General features: G+C 45.8%; 1 protein-coding gene across 1 annotated transcript in view; it reads left to right on the top strand.

The window, feature by feature from the left end:
• MYO19 (myosin XIX) overlaps positions 1-20,540 on the top strand; it is a 134,035-nt gene that overhangs the window by 71,805 nt on the left and 41,690 nt on the right.

The following is a 20,540-nucleotide window of genomic DNA, read 5'->3' as shown; positions in this document are numbered from 1 at the left end:
TAAAGGGGCATGCTCTAACCTGACACCTCTGCCTCTTTGCATACTGAGCCCACCCGCTGTCCAGGCTCCACAGAGTCTGGGCTCTGGCAAATGGTGGCCGGATTGCCCTGTGTTAGCCCAGGATGTGGGCACTCAAACAGAACTGCAGTACCCCACCTGTTCAAACACCCAGGCATCTCTGAGGCTATCAAGTCAGGACTCCGCACAGACCCATAGGCACCAAGCTTCTGGTCTTCTGGAATCCATGACTTTGAAACCTCACAGTTCACTCACAGGTTATCAGTACATATACCTATTAAATATAACTCTTTAATAAAATATACTGGGTCCTGTCTTCTGTGTGATAAACATATATAAGTCCCTGTTCTGGTGTCAGGGATGGAGTGAGAGTATATGTTGCCTACACTCACTAGCCTCATTCTTGGCACACTTTAGAAATAACTTTTAAAAACATTTACACACAAGAAATCACTCTCATCTTTATCACTTAGCTGGAGCACCCCCTGAACCTCTAAATCAGGTCCAGAGTACCTGGGCATGTATGTGTGCACCCCTCCTTATACTTGTGACACCTCTTTATACTAGGGACCCCTCTTTATACTAGGGACCCCGCGTATGATTGCAGGTGTACATTAACCCCTTCATGCCCATTGATCTTGTCTGGAAGATGCTGCAGCAGGAATCCTGGCATTGAGTCGTAATAACGTTTCCAGAGTCAGTTTGCCCGGAGCAATGTGCTTGGCTGCATCCGAGAATCTCACTCGATTCCTGGATCCAACTCCTGGGGTATCCCATAACTCAGAAACCCTGATACATAGACACATTCTGTAAAGACTTTTTGCAGCAAACCCACCCTGAAACTTACAACCTAGAAATCTCCCGGTAGAAGCACCCCATGAAATGCATAACACAAACAAATCTTTAATGTCGCATAATTTAGACACAGTCACAGTAATGCATTTAGGACATCTGGGTCCAAGAGCTGACACTCTAGGACCTCAACACATGGATCAGGGTTTACCAAGTGGGCTGAACCTTTATTAGTGAGCCTGGTTAACCCCTTCACCACCACACCTCCCCCTTAAGATGAAGGCTTTGTTACGACCGCCTCGTCCGGCGCTTTAACTGGCCTGACACGTCTTGAGGCTGGTGGCTCACTGGGACTGTCCTGGTGTGAAAGTACATCGGCATTGCCATGTTCACTGCCTTATGCTGGTTGATAAAGTCAAATTCCTGTAGGGCAAGACGCCAGCGAAGGAGCTTGCCTTTTTCCCCAGCCACCCTTTGTAGAAAACTCAAGGGGCTGTGATCAGTGATCATTGTGAATGTCCTGCCATACAATTAGGGCTTCAGTTTTCTCAGAGCCCTCACAATAGCCAAACACTCTTTTTTTTCAAATGTGGCATAAGCCAATTCCCTGGGCAGTAACTTTCTGCTCAGGTACACCACAGGGTGCTCTCCCACCTCCTCCCCCACTTGACTGAGTACAGCACCGATACCGTAATCGGAGGCATCGGTCTGTACCAAAAATGTCTTTGCATAGTCAAGGGCTGCCAGGATGGGTGTGCTGGCCAGCGCTGTCTTGAGTGCCTTAAACACTGTTTCACATGCATACAAAACAAAGAAAATAACCCCTCCAAAAGCGCTTACCTACACTAAATTAAGATGTGATAATTAATGTGCTATTAGATAATAAGTGCTAAAACAATAAACAGTCTAACAATTGCTGTAAGAGCAAGCAGCTAGGTGACAATAATGTCAGGTTATTCCAAACCTGAAAACAAATAGTGCACAAACAATATTAAAGTCCCCAGCGCTAAAGTCCAAGATACCGTGATCTTCAGATAGTCTCTGATCTTAAAGATGATAGCTGGGCTCCGTTGAAAATGTTCCAGATGGGATGTGTCTTTGGAATAGACAGATTCACGTCTGAAATACAGATGAGAGGCACACCTGATTGCACAGCGTTTTCTAGCAATCAGATCCCTATCTAAGACAGTGAAGATTCCTACTCACATGATGAACGCCAATATATTCAGTGGAGAGAATCTGTGCTTGTTCCCCTTCTTTCAGCTCCTCTCACAACCCCACGTGCAGGCAGCTTACTGGAGGTGGCCTCAATCCACAATGGCGTCGGGGGTGGCTCCGTTATGAACCCCCACCGAAGAGGGAAGAAATGGGCACAATATGGTGTAGTTTGACACTTTTAATTGGTTAAAACACTAAAAAAACAATGTAAAATACACTCACATGGTGCAATAACGATTGGTATTGCTAAAATTGCCGTCTGCAGCTTGCAAATCCTGCCCTTAGAATGCACAGAGTCCCTGCATGCAAACACGCTGGTAGACTGAGCGTGTGACGTCACCGCTGCTGGGAACTCCCTTGCAAAAGCTACGGTTGCTGGGATGGCTCAAACGACTAGGCTCCTCCTCCCTACGCGTTTCGTGACACGTGGTCACTTCGTCAGGGGATAGTGGAGCCCAGTCTGTGATGCCTTTTGTACTGTCTCAAATGGAGAGAACCTCCTACTTGGGGTGGGACCTGGCTAATGAAGGAGGAATATCAGCTCTGAAGCTAACAGCGCGATAGGGGTTATTTCCTTAGCATGAATAAGCGCATGTACCCACATAGTTTATAAAGGCTGAATTTTCTTAATAATATTGGCAATACCCACAATGATAAATTCGAACTAAAATGAAATAAAAATATATCCTAATCGCATGAGGACAAATAGGGGTCCACAGTAATAAAATATACCTAGAATCGAATAAAGGTACATCTCAATCACATAGGACAAATGGGGGTTACCATATTGCAATTAGCTTGATCTAAAATTGGTATTCTTAATAATGACAATACAGTTCATGTCTAAAATATACCACATCAATGTATAAGAATAGACTAATTGTCCTTCAAAAAGGCTGCCAAGTCAAACTCAATGTTGAGACCTAGGGGGGTCAGGGTCTTAAGTGTGTAAATCCAGTAACTTTCTCTTTTGGAGACTAGATTGAGCCTGTCCCCCCCACGCCAGCTACTCTTTGGATTGTCAATCCCTACACACAATAACCCTTCAGGACTCTGATTATGTTTTTGCCTGAAATGATTTGAGACACTATGTGTCTCGAGGCCCCTTCTGATGTTATAAACGTGTTCTGCGAACCTCCGTTTAAGGGGTCTCCCCGTGCGGCCCACATATTGTAGGCCGCACGGGCATTCCAGTAAATAGACGCAGAAGTTGGTTTTGCAATTGATGAATGTTTTTATGTCATAGCTTTTACCTGTCACATTGGATCTGAAGGTCTTAGTTTTTTTACTATGTTTGCATCCAATGCAGTTTTGACATGTATAGAAGCCTTTGAGATCTTTTAACCATGTGACATGGTGATCTCTTAGACTGTCTAGCGGACAACTCGGGGATAGGGAGGATTTTAAATTTTTTGCTCGCTTAAAAACTATTTTAGGTTTGTTGGGGAGTATAGTTTTAAGGATTGGGTCTCGTTGGAGAATGCTCCAATGTTTAGTAAGTGTCTTAGATAAAATTGGAGCTATACCACTATATTGTGTGATGAAAAACGGGAATGGGGCCTGACCCACGTCGGCCGTCTGTTTCTTACCACACAGTAGGGATGCTCTGTTGGTCTCATTGACCTCTTTGAACGCGAGATCCAATTCTTGATTCTTATACTCACGTTCAATGAACTATCTGGGAGTTGGATTCGAGGGATTTAACTGCCGCCTTTTCCTCCTTACTCAGGTTTTGTTTGGGGCACTTGAAATCATTACTGGCTTCCTCTAAGTCCGAGATTACCATTTCGGCAAAGGTGTCTACAAAGTTCCCCTTCATGCCTCTCGGGTAAAAGGTGGACGGCTTTTTGAATGGGGTGAGGGGGGGTTTTACCACTACTGGATTGGCATTCGGTGATATCACTGATCTACTCACTGCATCCTTCAGATAGTACTTCTTGAGGGATAATTTCCTCAGAAATCTGTGGACATCAACATAGATGTTAAACATGTTTGGTCCACTTACTGGGGCAAAGTTTAAACCTCGAGATAGGAAGCCAGTAATGATTTCAAGTGCCCCAAACAAAACCTGAGTAAGGAGGAAAAGGCGGCAGTTAAATCCCTCGAATCCAACTCCCAGATAGTAATCAAAGCGGCAGACAAAGGGGGAGGAGTTGTGGTGATGAATTCTTCATACTATAGGGAGGAATCACTCAGAATTCTGGGAGACAACACCACATATAAGGTATTAGAGTCTAATCCAACCGACTCCTTTAGAGAAGAAATGGTAGCTCTTTTGGATCAGGGTCTTAGGGATGAGATCATCAGCTCCAGGGAAAGAGAATTCCTTATGATTGAACAACCCAGAATCCCTGTATTCTATTTCATCCCTAAGATCCACAAGAGCCTTACCCGACCCCCCGGCCGCCCGATAATATCTGGGATTCATTCCCTCACCTCCAACCTTTCCCAATTCCTAGATCATCTACTCCAAAAATATGTTGTACAGGTCCCGTCATACATCAGGGACACGTCACAGGTGTTAAATCTTGTACAGGACCTGAAGTGGGGAGAAGATCTGTGTTGGGTCACCTGCGATGTAGTCTCGCTATATACGGTCATTGACCATCAGATGGGACTGGATGCAATTCAAAGAGTCCTAGAACAAGACGTTGAGGTAGACGAGAAATTGAAACATTTTATTCTGGACGGAATCAAATTCATTCTGACGCATAATTTCTTCAGCCATGACCATAGGTTCTACCTCCAGACATGCGGCACTGCCATGGGCACCAGGTTTGCCCCAAGGTACGCTAACTTATTTATGTCCATCTGGGAAGAGGATCATATCAGGTCCTCTCACCCATTTGGTGCAAACCTGGTGCTCTGGAAAAGATATATCGACGATGTGCTGTGTGTCTAGAGGGGGTCATTAGATAGACTTGAGGAGTTCAAAATATATTTGAATGACAACATGCGGAACCTTAGATTCACGTTCAGTCATGATAGGACTTCAATTAATTTTCTCGATCTCTCCCTCTATGTAGTGAATGACATCATCCACACGAAAACCTTCCATAAGGAAGTAGATGCCAACACCTACCTTTTGGCATCCAGCCACCATCACCCCAACTGGTTACGTAACATCCCAAAGGGGCAAGCTCTTAGAATCAAACGGAATTGCTCCGAAACTTCAGTATACAAACATCAAATTAGGGAGTTGAAAACCAAGTTCATTGAACGTGAGTATAAGAATCAAGAATTGGATCTCGCGTTCAAAGAGGTCAATGAGACCAACAGAGCATCCCTACTGTGTGGTAAGAAACAGACGGCCGACGTGGGTCAGGCCCCATTCCCGTTTTTCATCACACAATATAGTGGTATAGCTCCAATTATATCTAAGACACTTACTAAACATTGGAGCATTCTCCAACGAGACCCAATCCTTAAAACTATACTCCCCAACAAACCTAAAATAGTTTTTAAGCGAGCAAAAAATTTAAAATCCTCCCTATCCCCGAGTTGTCCGCTAGACAGTCTAAGAGATCACCATGTCACATGGTTAAAAGATCTCAAAGGCTTCTATACATGTCAAAACTGCATTGGATGCAAACATAGTAAAAAAACTAAGACCTTCAGATCCAATGTGACAGGTAAAAGCTATGACATAAAAACATTCATCAATTGCAAAACCAACTTCTGCGTCTATTTACTGGAATGCCCGTGCGGCCTACAATATGTGGGCCGCACGGGGAGACCCCTTAAACGGAGGTTCGCAGAACACGTTTATAACATCAGAAGGGGCCTCGAGACACATAGTGTCTCAAATCATTTCAGGCAAAAACATAATCAGAGTCCTGAAGGGTTATTGTGTGTAGGGATTGACAATCCAAAGAGTAGCTGGCGTGGGGGGGACAGGCTCAATCTAGTCTCCAAAAGAGAAAGTTACTGGATTTACACACTTAAGACCCTGACCCCCCTAGGTCTCAACATTGAGTTTGACTTGGCAGCCTTTTTGAAGGACAATTAGTCTATTCTTATACATTGATGTGGTATATTTTAGACATGAACTGTATTGTCATTATTAAGAATACCAATTTTAGATCAAGCTAATTGCAATATGGTAACCCCCATTTGTCCTATGTGATTGAGATGTACCTTTATTCGATTCTAGGTATATTTTATTACTGTGGACCCCTATTTGTCCTCATGCGATTAGGATATATTTTTATTTCATTTTAGTTCGAATTTATCATTGTGGGTATTGCCAATATTATTAAGAAAATTCAGCCTTTATAAACTATGTGGGTACATGCGCTTATTCATGCTAAGGAAATAACCCCTATCGCGCTGTTATCTTCAGAGCTGATATTCCTCCTTCATTAGCCAGGTCCCACCCCAAGTAGGAGGTTCTCTCCATTTGAGACAGTACAAAAGGCATCACAGACTGGGCTCCACTATCCCCTGACGAAGTGACCACGTGTCACGAAACGCGTAGGGAGGAGGAGCCTAGTTGTTTGAGCCATCCCAGCAACCGTAGCTTTTGCAAGGGAGTTCCCAGCAGCGGTGACGTCACACGCTCAGTCTACCAGCGTGTCTGCATGCAGGGACTCTGTGCATTCTAAGGGCAGGATTTGCAAGCTGCGGACGGCAATTTTAGCAATACCAATCGTTATTGCACCATGTGAGTGTATTTTACATTGTTTTTTTAGTGTTTTAACCAATTAAAAGTGTCAAACTACACCATATTGTGCCCATTTCTTCCCTCTTCGGTGGGGGTTCATAACGGAGCCACCCCCGACGCCATTGTGGATTGAGGTCACCTCCAGTAAGCTGCCTGCACGTGGGGTTGTGAGAGGAGCTGAAAGAAGGGGAACAAGCACAGATTCTCTCCACTGAATATATTGGCGTTCATCATGTGAGTAGGAATCTTCACTGTCTTAGATAGGGATCTGATTGCTAGAAAACGCTGCGCAATCAGGTGTGCCTCTCATCTGTATTTCAGACGTGAATCTGTCTATTCCAAAGACACATCCCATCTGGAACATTTTCAACGGAGCCCAGCTATCATCTTTAAGATCAGAGACTATCTGAAGATCACGGTATCTTGGACTTTAGCGCTGGGGACTTTAATATTGTTTGTGCACTGTTTCACATGCAGGAGACCAGGCTTCCAGAACTGGGAGTCACTTCTGTGTCAGATGTGTCAAGGGTTAAGCCACGACGCTGTACTGTGGGACAAACTTCCTATAGTACCCAGCGGTGCCTAAAAATGCCATAACCTGCTTCTTAGTCTTGGGGACTGGCCACTGCACTATAGCCTCAACCTTAGCTGGTTCAGGCTTGAGGTGCCCTCTGCCCACCATTTGCCCTAGGTAGAAAACCTCTGCCATACCTACTAAACACTTGGTGGGTTTCTATGTGAGCCCTGCTTCTCTAATTCTGTGAAGCACCGCTGCTACATGAACTAGATGATTGTCCCACGTCCCGCTAAACACTGCAATGTCGTCCAGGTATGCCCGTGCGAAACCCTGCATTCCATCCAATAATCTATTGACCAGGCGTTGGAAGGTAGCCGGGGCATTCTTCATCCCAAATGGCATCACTAGAAATTCATAGAGGCCACTTGGAGTAATGAATGCTGACTTCTCCCTAGCCTTCTGGGTCAGCGGGATCTGCCAATACTCCTTGCTCAGATCTATTGTGGTCAGATACTTTGCCCCCGTGAGCTCATCTAATAGCTCGTCCATGCAGGGCATGGGATAAGCATCTGACACCGTTCCCGCATTTTATTTTTATTTTATTTGTAAAATGTTTTATTAGTTACCTCTCGTTTTCAAGTATGTCCTGGGAATAGTTAATATGACAAATACATGGTTACAAATACAGTTACATAAATGAACAGGGTATACATTATATACAATACATTGCATGCACAGTTAGAGAAGATGTATATTATAGGCTTATGTAACAGTTACAGACCAGATTAAAATGTGAGACAGCCTTAGTTTTGAAAGAACTTAAACTGGTGGTGAATGTGAGAGTCTCCGGTAGGTTGTTCCAGTTTTGGGGTGCACGGTAAGAGGAGGAGGAACGGCCGGATACTTTGTTGAGCCTTGGGACCATGAACAGTCTATTGGAGTCTGATCTCAGATAAGTGCTGCATGTGGTAGGGGTGAGGAGCTTGTTCAGATATGTGGGTAGCTTGCCCAGAAAGTATTTGAAGGCAAGAAAGGAAAGGTGAACTTTGCACCTAGACTTGAGTGATGACCAATCTAGTTCTTTGAGCATTTCGCAGTGATGTGTGTTGTAGTTGCATTGGAGAACGAAACGACAAATTGAATTGTAGAGGGTGTCAAGTTTGCCAAGGTGGGTTTGGGGTGCCGAGCCATATACTATGTCTCCATAGTCGATAATTGGCATTAGCATCTGCTGTGCAATACGCTTTCTGACCAGCAGGCTTAGGGAGGATTTGTTCCTGTAAAGTACACCTAGTTTGGCATAGGTTTTGGATGTCAGGGTATCAATGTGCATTCCGAATGTTAAGTGGGAGTCAAACCATATGCCCAGGTATTTAAAACTAGTAACAGGAGTTAGGGTGGTGTTAGCGTTAGTTCTGATCTGGAGCTCAGTCACTGACAGCTTTAAAAATTTAGTCTTGGTCCCAAATACCATTGTTGCAGTCTTGTCAGTGTTTAAAAACAGTTTGTTTTGGGAAATCCAGTTTTCGAGTTTCAAAAAGTCAGACTGAAGTATGTGTTCAAGGTCAGAGAGGCTATGGCTGTGTGCATGTAGGATTGTGTCATCTGCATACATGTGTATTGAGGCTTCCTTACAAGCTGTGGGAAGATCATTGATGAACACTGAGAAGAGTAGGGGCCCCAGAACAGAGCCTTGCGGGACACCACTGGTGATATCCAGGGGTTGGATTTAGAGCCTGAGATGGACACATGTTGGGATCTACCTGATAGGTAGGACTGAAACCTGTTCCTATACCAGTAAGTGTAATTATTAAGTGTCTTCTGCAGTTGTCGTGTGTTTGCCTATCAAGGGAATAAATCTCAGTTTATTTTGCATTGAGGTGCCGGTAGTCCACACAGAAGCAGGTAGTCCCGTCCTTCTTAGGTTCTAGGACTACCGGACAAGCCCAAAGGCTCTGGGATAGTACAATTACCCCTAGGCCCAGCATCTCATCTTCTTCCCTCTCTATACTGCCCTTCACCTCTGGTGATACCCGATAGGCATGCTTATGCAGAGGTCTCAGCTCACAGGTAAGCACTGGGTGATCGGTGATGTGTTCTGCCCGGCTTGTCCGTGAATAGAACCCTGTAAGTCTCTAGCATAGCCCTCACCTGTACCTTCTGTTTTGCACTGAGCTGGGACCCTATATCTACTTGCGCTACGGCGCCCCCCTGCCTAGATTCCCCTAGGAAGTCAGACTGAGAATTGCTCGCCGGGTCCCGGTTCTTCCTGTCTCTTCATCTAACTGTACAACATAGTCGCATTCATTCATCTTTCTGAGAACTGTGTACGGTCCAGACCAGGCAGCCATTAATTTGTTCTGACAAGTGGGCTTTAGAACAATTACTTGCTGTCCTGGGATGAATGACCTGCTACAGGCGTTCTGGTCAAACCAAGCTTTCTGCTTGGTCTGAGCCTCCCTGAGGTTAGCTTGTGCCAACCCCGTAAGCATTTCTAGCCGGTCTCTGAGATCTACTACATACTGAAGCACAGAAGCATCAGTATTAGTAGTCTCCCCTTCCCATCCCTCCTGGAATATGTCGAGAGGTCCCCGTACCCTGCGACCGTATAGCAACTCAAAGGGAGAGAACCCGGTAGATTCTTGCGGTACCTCTCGGTATGCAAACAGCAAATGCTGTAGATGAATCTCCCAGTCCTTCCCTTCAGCTTCTATAAAACTTGCAGCATCTGCTTTAGGGTACCATTGAACCTCTCACAGGAACTGTTGGTCTGGGGGTGGTAAGGGGTCGTGCGCTGGTGCTTCACCCCGCACGCATCCCAGAGAAGCTGTAACAATTCACTCATGAATTGTGACCCTTGATCAGTTAGGATCTCACTAGGGAAACCTACTCTAGTGAAAATAACTAGCAATGCTTTCGCTATTGCCCTGATGAAAAGGAGATGCAATGCACTGCGGGTTTGCTGAATAGGAAAATGTATTGCGCCACACAGCGTTTCGACCGTGAAGGTCTTTATCATGTGACAGGCATGTGAACAATGAAGAAATACCTAATATATATACCCCCAAAGGAAGATAATTAAACCCACCTTACAATCACCAGCAGCTGTCCCATATAGCACTCCTTTAATTAAGTCTCTCCTCCCTCATATGCCGAATGCCCATGCTTCCGCATAAGTCAGTGGGTGAAGTCATCTGTGCCCCGATAGGCTCCTCTTGCTTCCGAAGTCTCGCGACGGGTAGGACATCTATCCTGCGCATGCGCCGTCCGTGTCTGCGTTCCAGCTTTGGTGCCGTCATCGCGTTCCTCTAGTCCAATCTGAAGTCCCGCGTTGTCATCTGCAAGTAATCCCTATGATGGACACACTGCACCTGCGTCAGCCATCCACTGTTGGTCCTGTATACTTCTGTAGATGAATCCGAGCAGCATCCTTGTTGTATCACTGTTCAATTCAGTCTTAATGTGAGAGAGAGACAATTCAGAGAGCATGTTCCTATGTGCTATGCCTTGAACCCGAGTGTTCAGTGAGTGCTTATATTAAAATCAATAAAAATAGAAATGCTTAAACAGTCTATTGTTTAATTACTAGCTAAGATTTATGTAATGCAAAAATCTACCAAATGTAGTAAGGCACAAAAACTTTTTGGAAAAGACTACAGCAGCAGCCACACATCCTGTGAACAAATAAGGACATTAATATATAACATTACCTTCTAGATAAGAAACAGTTATATGATATGTATTTGTATATGTCATTAAGACCTCTAGGATATACTGTATCAAGTGTATATGTCCAGAAAGTTTCCCTCTGAAGTAATAGTTTCTCTATCCTGATCAGCACTGGCTTTCGCTATTGCCCTAGCATCGATGGTGGCAAGGGCTACAGCCTCAGGGTACCGGGTGGAAAAGTCCACCACCGTGAGTATGTAACGCTTGTCCGACCAACTGGGGATCATGAGGGGCCCCACTATGCCCATAGCTACCACCTGGAAAGGTTTCCCAATTACCGGTAACTGGTTCAGGGGTGCCCTCACCCGATCACCTGCCTTACCCACTCTCTGGCAGGCATCACAGGAGCGGAAGAAATCTGCCACAGCCCCTGATGCCCCCAGCCAGTAGTAACGCTGCAACAGCCAGGCTCTTGTCTGAGTGACCCCCTGATGCCCCGCTAGTGGTATGGAGTGGGCTTCCTGTAACAAATGTTGCCTATACTCCCTCGGTACCACTAACTGTTGCCACCAATCCAGACCCTATCTAGACCCATAGCTGCCTGCTCTATATATAAGAGCCAGTGGTGCCATGAGAACCGCTCTGACCCACTGTCCGCATTAGGTTCAGGGACGCCTGGAGCCTCGTGCTCCAAACTGGGATCATACCTCACTGCATCCCTAAACTGTGTCTCTAATTTTGGCCACCCATCCTTTGTCTCTAAGTCAGGGGACAGGGAAACAGGTAAAGGAGAAGGTAAGTCCGTACACTGTCTTTGTCTGGATTACCTGCCTGGTCTCCTCGGAGACCCCAGGAACTGTTGGTCCCAATTGCAGGGGGGCGGCGGATCCTTCAGGTGCAACTCCTGATGACTGACTCCCGGTACTCGCTGCAACAGGAGCCAGCTCTGCCGTAAAAACGCATGTTGCATGCCCCAAGTCATTGCCAAGGAGGACCTCGGCATCTAACCCGGGAAATACCCCCACCTCACTCATGCCACGTCCGGCACCCCAATCAAGAAAGACCCGGGCAACCTGGATGGACCGCGGTCCACCGTCTAGCATGGTCAATTGCATCCCGGTACCCGGGAGCAAATCCTCTAACCGGACCATATCAGGTCAGACATGGGTAACAGTGGCTCCGAAGTAGAGCAAGCCGGCTGCTTGGCGATCTCAGATGGTCACTGTGTGCAGATGCTTTGGACTTAATCCCGACTGGTGCAATTTGATGTCCCTCTGTCTCCGCTGCTGTTCCTGGGTGGCAAGTGCATATCTCTCCATGGAAATCCCTCTCTGGACTGGTTCGACGGCTGTACTTGGCTCCTCTGTGTGTGCCAGTCACACACGGGCGACCGGCCTCACAGCTGGAGAGTGTTGCCACTGATGGGGTTCACCGGATTTGGCACGGTCCGGACAGTCTGGTCTGATGTGACCCACTTTGTGGAACACAAGAAGAAATGGGGGAGCACAGTGTGAGGGAAGATAGGGTTGAAGTATACTTTCTTTTGCTGATGGTCAATGGGGTGTTTACACCTTCATTGAACCCTCAGAGAGAGATGGGCAACTCATTGGATGGGGAGCTAGCGTACATGGGTAAAATGTGTCCAGGTACACAAAGTTAAATCAATAAATAAATAACTTACACGGCCTTGTGTAAGTTGTATCCCATCAAGGTTTCTTTTACATTCGCATCATTCTTCTAGGTGATGGTTCTTCTTTCTTTCTAATCCTTAGTTCCTTCTTTCTTGTTTTCTTCTTGCTGCGTCCTGGATGTTTTGTCGTTGAATGGGTGGATTCTTCACAGTAGTTCGCCTCTCATACAAATGTAAACATAAACGAAAAGGCAATTAGACACATGCGTACACAGATTCGCTGCGGTACAGGGAAAGGAGATGAAGCAATATCTGATAATATTCCACTCACACGGCCTAATGTGAGTGATCTCCTATATCCGTATCTTTTAAGCACCTGTATAAATAACAGGTCTTCAGGTAAGTAAACAAACACAGACCGAGGGTCCAATGTTGAACAGTGGTAGGGGGTAAATAAAATAATATAATATATCAAGTAATATTTTAAAATACTCACACTCGACTTTCTACGAGCCTGAGGAAGCCCTGTTCAGGGCGAAACGCGTAGCTCTTCACCAACTACAGTGTGCGGCAATCAGAGAGGAACCAGAGGTGCTGTGGAAACTCTCTATCCGGACGCGGAGACAAGAGACTTTTGTCCACCAATCACCATTTGACCCCTTGTGCTGTCAGTTTTCCTCCCCCAGAAGCAATAGCTGCTTCTTGGTTTTTAATCTCTAAGCCCTTTAACATACTTTTTATCTGTTTTTTATCTATTTGTTTAAGTTACCTGTCATTACTTTATGCCAGTTTTTTCAATAAAGACATCACCACCCATAGTGCCAAGTGTCCCATAGTCCTTCCACGTTTGGTTTAGCCCTTAGGGGTATTTTATACACAGGACTTGGAGTACCAAAGATACCTTTACGAGTGCGTGCTCACACTGGCCCGTGTGAGTATTTTAAAATATTACTTGATATATTATTTTATTTACCCCCTACCACTGTTCAACATTGGACCCTCGGTCTGTGTTTGTTTACTTACCTGAAGACCTGTTATTTATACAGGTGCTTAAAAGATACAGATATAGGAGATCACTCACATTAGGCCGTGTGAGTGGAATATTATCAGATATTGCTTCATCTCCTTTCCCTGTACCGCAGCGAATCTGTGTACGCATGTGTCTAATTGCCTTTTCGTTTATGTTTACATTTGTATGGGAGGCGAACTACTGTGAAGAATCCACCCATCCAACGACAAAACATCCAGGACGCAGCAAGAAGAAAACAAGAAAGAAGGAACTAAGGATTAGAAAGAAAGAAGAACCATCACCTAGAAGAAGGATGCGAATGTAAAAGAAACCTTGATGGAATACAACTTACACAAGGCCGTGTAACTTATTTATTTATTGATTTAACTTTGTGTACCTGGACACATTTTACCCATGTACGCTAGCTCCCCATTGAAGGAGTTGCCCATCTCTCTCTGAGGGTTCAATGAAGGTGTAAACACCCCATTGACCATCAGCGAAAGAAAGTATACTTTAACCCTATCTTCCCTCACACTGTGCTCCCCCATCTCTTCTTGTGTTCCATATCAAGGGTCCTGGATGGATCCTAGTGGGGTCTTTTGAGTCACACGAGGACATCACAAGTACATTTTAATAAGATTGTATTATACCTTTTTCATTTTAATAGGATATTCAGATCTAATATAGTTCACGGTCAGAGTTAGCGCCCGGGTAATACACCACAACTCTGTGACCCACTTTGTAACACAGGTAACACCTCCTCTCATACTTGAACTCTGCAGCTTTGGGTGTACTGCCCTATGCTGCAGGCTTGCTCGTCCACTGCAGGGTGGTTTTGGCTCCCCTGGACGGGATGGCCGTGTCTTTGGTAGCCCCTTTTTGTTGATCAAAGCTCGACTGGTCGCAAATTCATCAGCCATTTTAGCAGCTTCCACATGGGTTTTAGGTTTATGGTCAAAACCCATGCCCTCACGTCCGAGGGACACTGCTGCAAAAGTTGCTCCTGGAAGATCAAGTCCAATAGTGTGTGGAACTTGGTAACCCCACAACCCGCCACCCACTGGGTCCCATGCGGGCCCCATATCGAACATAGGACTCCCGGTGGTACTTCTCGCCTGTCCGGAACATGCCTCGGTAAGCTTCTTGGGTGAGGGAATATTGGCCGAGCAACATAGCTTTTACATGGCCATAATCATAGCCATCCTCGGGAAGCATCTCCTGCAGAGTCTCTTTGGCCACACCGGACAATAAGGGGTTTAGTTGCAAAACCCAGTCTCGCCGCGGTACTCAGTACCGTCGACATTGGGTCTCAAAGTCACTCAAGAACCCGTTGATCTTGTCAGTGCTATCAACAAATTTGTTAAAACTGTGGTGGTCCACTCGGGGGGTATCTTGCTCCCCGTTGATCAGGTGGGAGTTGGGGGTATGCTGTTCTGTGGACTGCTGCAAGCATCTGAATCTGCTCATCTGCGTTAGCCCCCACTCCCCATGAGGCTAGGAGTGCGGTTATGCCAGGGTCGTCAGGCCCGGTAGCCACAGAGACTAACACTGCCGCACTCCCAGGAATCAGTCCTTCACCATTATCCCGGTGGACGTCCGCTCCCTCCCCATGTCCTTCCACCACTGGTGCTGGAATAACCTCCTGCGCCCCGGGTTGACTTGTGACCACTGCAACTGCAGCTGAGGGGCCATTTCCTTCTGGTTAAGCAATACTGGCTTCGTGAAATTCCAAGTCCTCCTCCAGTTGTATCTTTGACCGACCGTCTGTCGGTAGCCCATAGTTTTTACACCGGGTCACAATCCTTGTTATACCATTTTATTGGCATTATGATAATGTCTTATCCATTGTGTCGGGGACACAATTGTTGTCCAATATTATGTATACATTTTTAGGATCCCGGATTGGAATCATTGCACGAAAGAAGCTTCTAACACTATTTTATTTAAACGACTATGGAATACAGCTATTATTACTTTTTTATATATGTTGTAGCTCTTATTTTATAATATTAGATCCATACCAGGTCAACAGTGTTACTAACGACCAAGAATTTTAGGGTACGAATTTGATTATTCCCATTCCCAAATTCAATTGATTTCAATCATCAAGTGGTAATATTTTGATTTTAGAGATGGTTCACGCAACTGTTATCTTCCTCAACCATAGGTTTTTTATGTATTGATAGCACATTGGTATCTGATAGTGTTGGACCGGGTCCTACATTTTTTTTTAAACCGGGTAACGGGTACCCGGTGGATTTGGCGCGTTGTACCCGGCTACCCCGTTTTTCACTTACCTTGGGGTGGAGGAAACTTACCCGGGGTGGAGGAAGCCCGCGGTGAAATCTGAACAGGTAAGCAGAGGTGCGGGGGCGGTGGGGCAGCATCAGCGATCAGTGTGGTGCCCGCGCGGGAGCTGCAGGACTCCATACTGCACTGTGAGCTCGGACCATGTGACCGGAGCAGGAGAAGAAGCTTTCCTATTGGACAGCCAGCTGTCCAATAGGAAAGCTTCTTATCCTGCTCTGGTCACATAGTCCCAGCTCATAGTGCAGTATGGAGTCCTGCAGCTCCCGCGCGGGCTCCACATGACTGTGATGCTGCCCCACTGCCCTCGCACCTCTGCTTACCTGTTCAGATGTCCGCGCGGGCTTCCAGCAGGTAAGTAAGAGATACTTTTCAACTACCCTGACATTACCCGGATACCCGGCGCCGGGTCCACTTTCCAGCTGCCGGGTCCGGGTAATTTCCGGGTAGCTGAAAGTGTCTGATAAGATTCTAAACAAGTGTTGACACTAGATGGCGCCAGGAGCTTACATCATATGAGATCAATAATTTTAACCTTTATGTCCTAAATTAAGTAGATTTTACCAGCCAGGAGTTTTTAACACCCTTATATCAACCCGCAATGTGTTTCACCACTTTGAGGGAGAGGTTGATTTTATCTAGCTTACTCCCATTTAGGGATTTTGAGCAGTATTACACACTGGCTAGATCTCTGCCATCTGAAGGGCAGTTACGGGATCACACTCTCGATTACTGATCTATCAGGACCGCTTATTAACCAAACATTGGTGCGGCACTGATTAGGGTGTTTTATGTCTTTATTAGATGTCTAGTTCAATGGTACTAGAGACTATTATTGGTGTGGTCTTAAGAGGCAATTAGTATGTGTAATGCCTGCGCTACCCGCAAACAAGACAAGACCCTGGTACTGAGGTGGGAAGGTATGAAACCTGGAAGGCTGATTGTCAGCGTAGCCGGGTCTGGGTAGGAGAGAGTGGGTTAGTCCGTATACTCGCCGGGGTCTTGGGTTATAGAGAGCAGCGTAGTCAAAGTCCGTTAAGCCGTGGTCTGGGATTGGAGAGTTGAGAGTTGTCGAAGCCCGTGTAGCCATGATCTTGGGTTGGAGAGGTAAACGTAGTCGAGGGTAAGTCGAGGTTGATATCCAGAGAGGTTTCACTAACAAACCGGGTTGGTACACAAGGAGACAAACTGCAAGACAAGACTGGAACAGGAGCAAGGCACAACAGAACTGTGAGGCACACAAGGCTACAAGAGATCATGCTGAGCGATGCTAGAGAGTGGGAGCAAGGTATAAGAAGGGAGAAGCAGCCAATAGGACGTGGGGCGGAGCAGAGGCCTTACCCCAGCGGAAGCCGTGATTGGCACAGGAGACAAGTGGCAATCAGGTTACTTGCCGCGCAGCTGGGGAGCGGTGCACGTCATTACATGAGCGCGCCGCTAACGCGTGGTGCATCGGGGGGGGGCGGAGCCAAGCTCCAAGGCAACTCTAGAAGAGCTGCGCACGTGCTCTGTAAACAGAGCGGGGGGGTGCGCACACGCTGGTGCCAAGATGGAGGGCTGAGTAGCAGCAGGTAAGAAGGGAACACGTCGCAAAGGACGTGTTCCCCCGATTTACTTACAGTATGTCATTCAATATATTTTTAATTTGAGTCGCATCCCCACTTAGCAAGTCACTCATCTTTATCGTATTGCTGAGGGGATTACCATGTGTTTTTTCATTGTTTATTTGTGAAGCCTTGGAGAGCCTCACCACGGGACTTAAGATAAGGCAACCATTGGAAACAGTTTGTTAGATATATCGACTGACATCATCAGATACACCCTCAGATGACCAGAAGGAGGGTATTTAAACCCTGACGGGACGTTACACAGCAAAAGAGAGCCTGAGGAAGCTTTTTCTTAGCGAAACGCGTTGCTCTAATCCACTAGAGACTTTTGTACCTCGGAGGCCACCGTAGCGAGGCGGTGAAGGTGCGTTCCAGCCCTGCGTGTCACGATCTGCTGCCCGGACGCGAAATCAAGTAGCGCTCGAACGGGACGAGCCCCACGGACTTTGCTGCAGCCGACAAGGGTTTTTTATGTGTGAGTTTTTACTATTATTTGTGCCTTTATTAAATTTGAAATATCTCATCCCTGCTATCCCTGTGTTTCACTGTCAACTCGGGTTGAGGTCGGACTGAGACCAAGCGGGAAGGAGCCATACACTGAGAGGAGCAGAGACCATAATATTCCACCAACGGAAGGCAAAGAACCACCAGATGTACCTGTACTCACACAAGGCCGTGTGAGTATTTATGATATCTATTATTTTCTCACTAACCCATCCCTGCATAGATTGCACCATTATAAGTGCATTGACTGTCAGAACCCTTGTGCACTATATTGGTGTTGGGTGAGTCTGGCTACACATTTAACCAGTCTGCCCCCAGATCCCCATGTCTATTATTCTGTAGACATCTATTCATCCGCGCTCCCCTTGTTTTCGATTTAAAATCGCCGCCCACCTGAAGTGAAAAGCAAATTCTGCAAGTAAAATCTGTCCCACTGTGTATGACCAGTTGTGCTTACAGCAAACACAGAGAATGTGTGAAGTGTGGATGCAATAGCACCCAGAGGTCAGTGGATGAAGATATGTTAAAGTACTGAACTCAAGCAGGAAACCAAAAACATTTCTGAAGAAAGTGAAAATTGCAGCTAGCAAGTGCGGAGTGTAAAGTCTGCCCCGTCAAGTATGAAGGGATTGCTGTGCTGTGTAAAGGAAATGGCGCCTCCAAGAGGTCAAGGTGAAGAATACACCTGAAGGTAGAAAATGGAGGATACAATGTGTTTTACGTGTAATGTGCCTGGCCACACAAAACAATGTCCTTTCAGGAATGGGTATCCCGTAGTGGTCCCGCAAAAGGAACCACATAAGAAATGTTTGTTTACGGTGTAAAAAGTTGAACCACGCCAAAGACTGTCCCTTCAGGCATGATGACGATGATGACTCCTCCTACAGGGTCCCGTGAAAAAGGCAGTCTCCATTTTCAGCAGAAGCTCCATAAATTTTTTACCCCGTGTGTTCAGGAAGGTGTGGGTCAGAAAAGACCAGAGATGAGCTACAGCCCAGAGCGTTTGGCACATTTGTCATGGGAATGACAACCAGTCTAGAGATAGAAAGGCTACCGCTACCGCCATATACAGAGAGCCGAGCGAATCAGAGAAAACAAGTACTGTCTGGAAACTATACTATGAGATGTCCCAGAAAGATGTGCAAAACTTCATCACAGAGTTAGAAGTTTCTCAGCAAGAGTCTCGCACGCTCAAAGCAGAGCTTGAACTCTCACGCCATGAGGTCTACGCTCTCAGCACAGAGGTCTGTAAATTTAAGGATGCTGAGGAAGAGATCCTGATTCGTTTAGAGATGGTAAAAAGAGCAAATACAAGTCTGAGACAGAAACATTTCTAAAGAGCCCTGTGGGGTACCTGGTGTGTTTCACAAAATCTATGGGATACTTGAGGTTTTACACACAGGCTAAATTAAATGGGTATACAGGGCAGTGATATAAATGGATTTAAGCAAAAGTACCTTCTGTTAGTAGTATAAACTCCATCGTGAAATAGGAAAAAGCACACAGAGCGCACCAGAGGTAAGTAAATTGTATATTAAACAGGTAGAATAAGTAAGTAGCAACTTACAATTGGGTAAAATTAAGTGAGTAGGTCACCATTCACTCTGCCTTCAGCCGATTGAGGTGCTGGGGAAGTGTGCTATTACCTGGCTTCAAGTCCTGCGCACTGAGACAACTTGATAGTGTAAATATACAAAAAGTAATAGGTGAAGGTGCTTAAACACACATAAATATACAGTTATTTAGTGATTTAAAGTAGGGGTGCGCAAACTTATCCCCGTGCGCACCCCTGCCTGCTCTCCTCGGTGCCTTGCGCCGCCCCCTCTTGTTCCCGGTGTCATGTGACCCCGCAGTGTCCTTTGACGCCCAGTTACCATGACGACGCGTCGCTGGAAGGGAAGGTACGTGTATTATAGAGGCCTTGCGTGGTCCCCCAGCATTTGCGCACTCCTAATTTAAAGTAAAGATAAACCTTAAATATACAGTGCAGAAATGTGTCCAGTTTATGATAGAGGTGTAAAAAGTGTTAAACTTATTAGTGTGACTAATAGTGACGTGAAAAACAAAAGTAAGATAATACAAATTGTTTAGGGATGTTATCTTGTGGTTGGCGAAATCTCAAAAACTAGTGAGAAGTTGTTCTGAATTCTCCTGTGCATGTACACTTTTCCAGAGTCCACAAGTAGCGTTTCTCCAAGTCGCCCAAAAAAGAAGAAACAATATACTGTATAGTGTACACCTATATAGGACTGTTGCAAATGAGGGTGTCTTGGCTCTTTCAATCAGTCTATTTACAGTCTGTTTGAATACAAATCGCAAAATCGCCAGTGGCAGGTGGTGTCTCAGTCTTCTTTGATTTGTGATGTGTGTGATTTGTCTCGGAATGAGGGAAAACAGACATATAGTGCAGACCAGTATGGTTCTTTTATCTTTAAAATATAGCAGCAATATATCAAGTGCAAAACCCATGTACTCACATTCTGTACCTAGGGTACATTCACATAAAAGTTGTTTGGATGCTTAACAGTCGCATGCCGTGGAGGAATGGAGTTCCAGCCGTCTCCTGTCCCTCTGCCGTGCTTTTGGGTACCTGCGGGAGACTCTCA

Source organism: Ascaphus truei, chromosome 3 (genome assembly GCF_040206685.1).
Source record: "Ascaphus truei isolate aAscTru1 chromosome 3, aAscTru1.hap1, whole genome shotgun sequence".
Lineage (NCBI taxonomy): Eukaryota > Metazoa > Chordata > Amphibia > Anura > Ascaphidae > Ascaphus > Ascaphus truei.
Note: the sequence above shows the minus strand (reverse complement) of the source record. Positions and strands in the feature narration are given on the sequence as shown.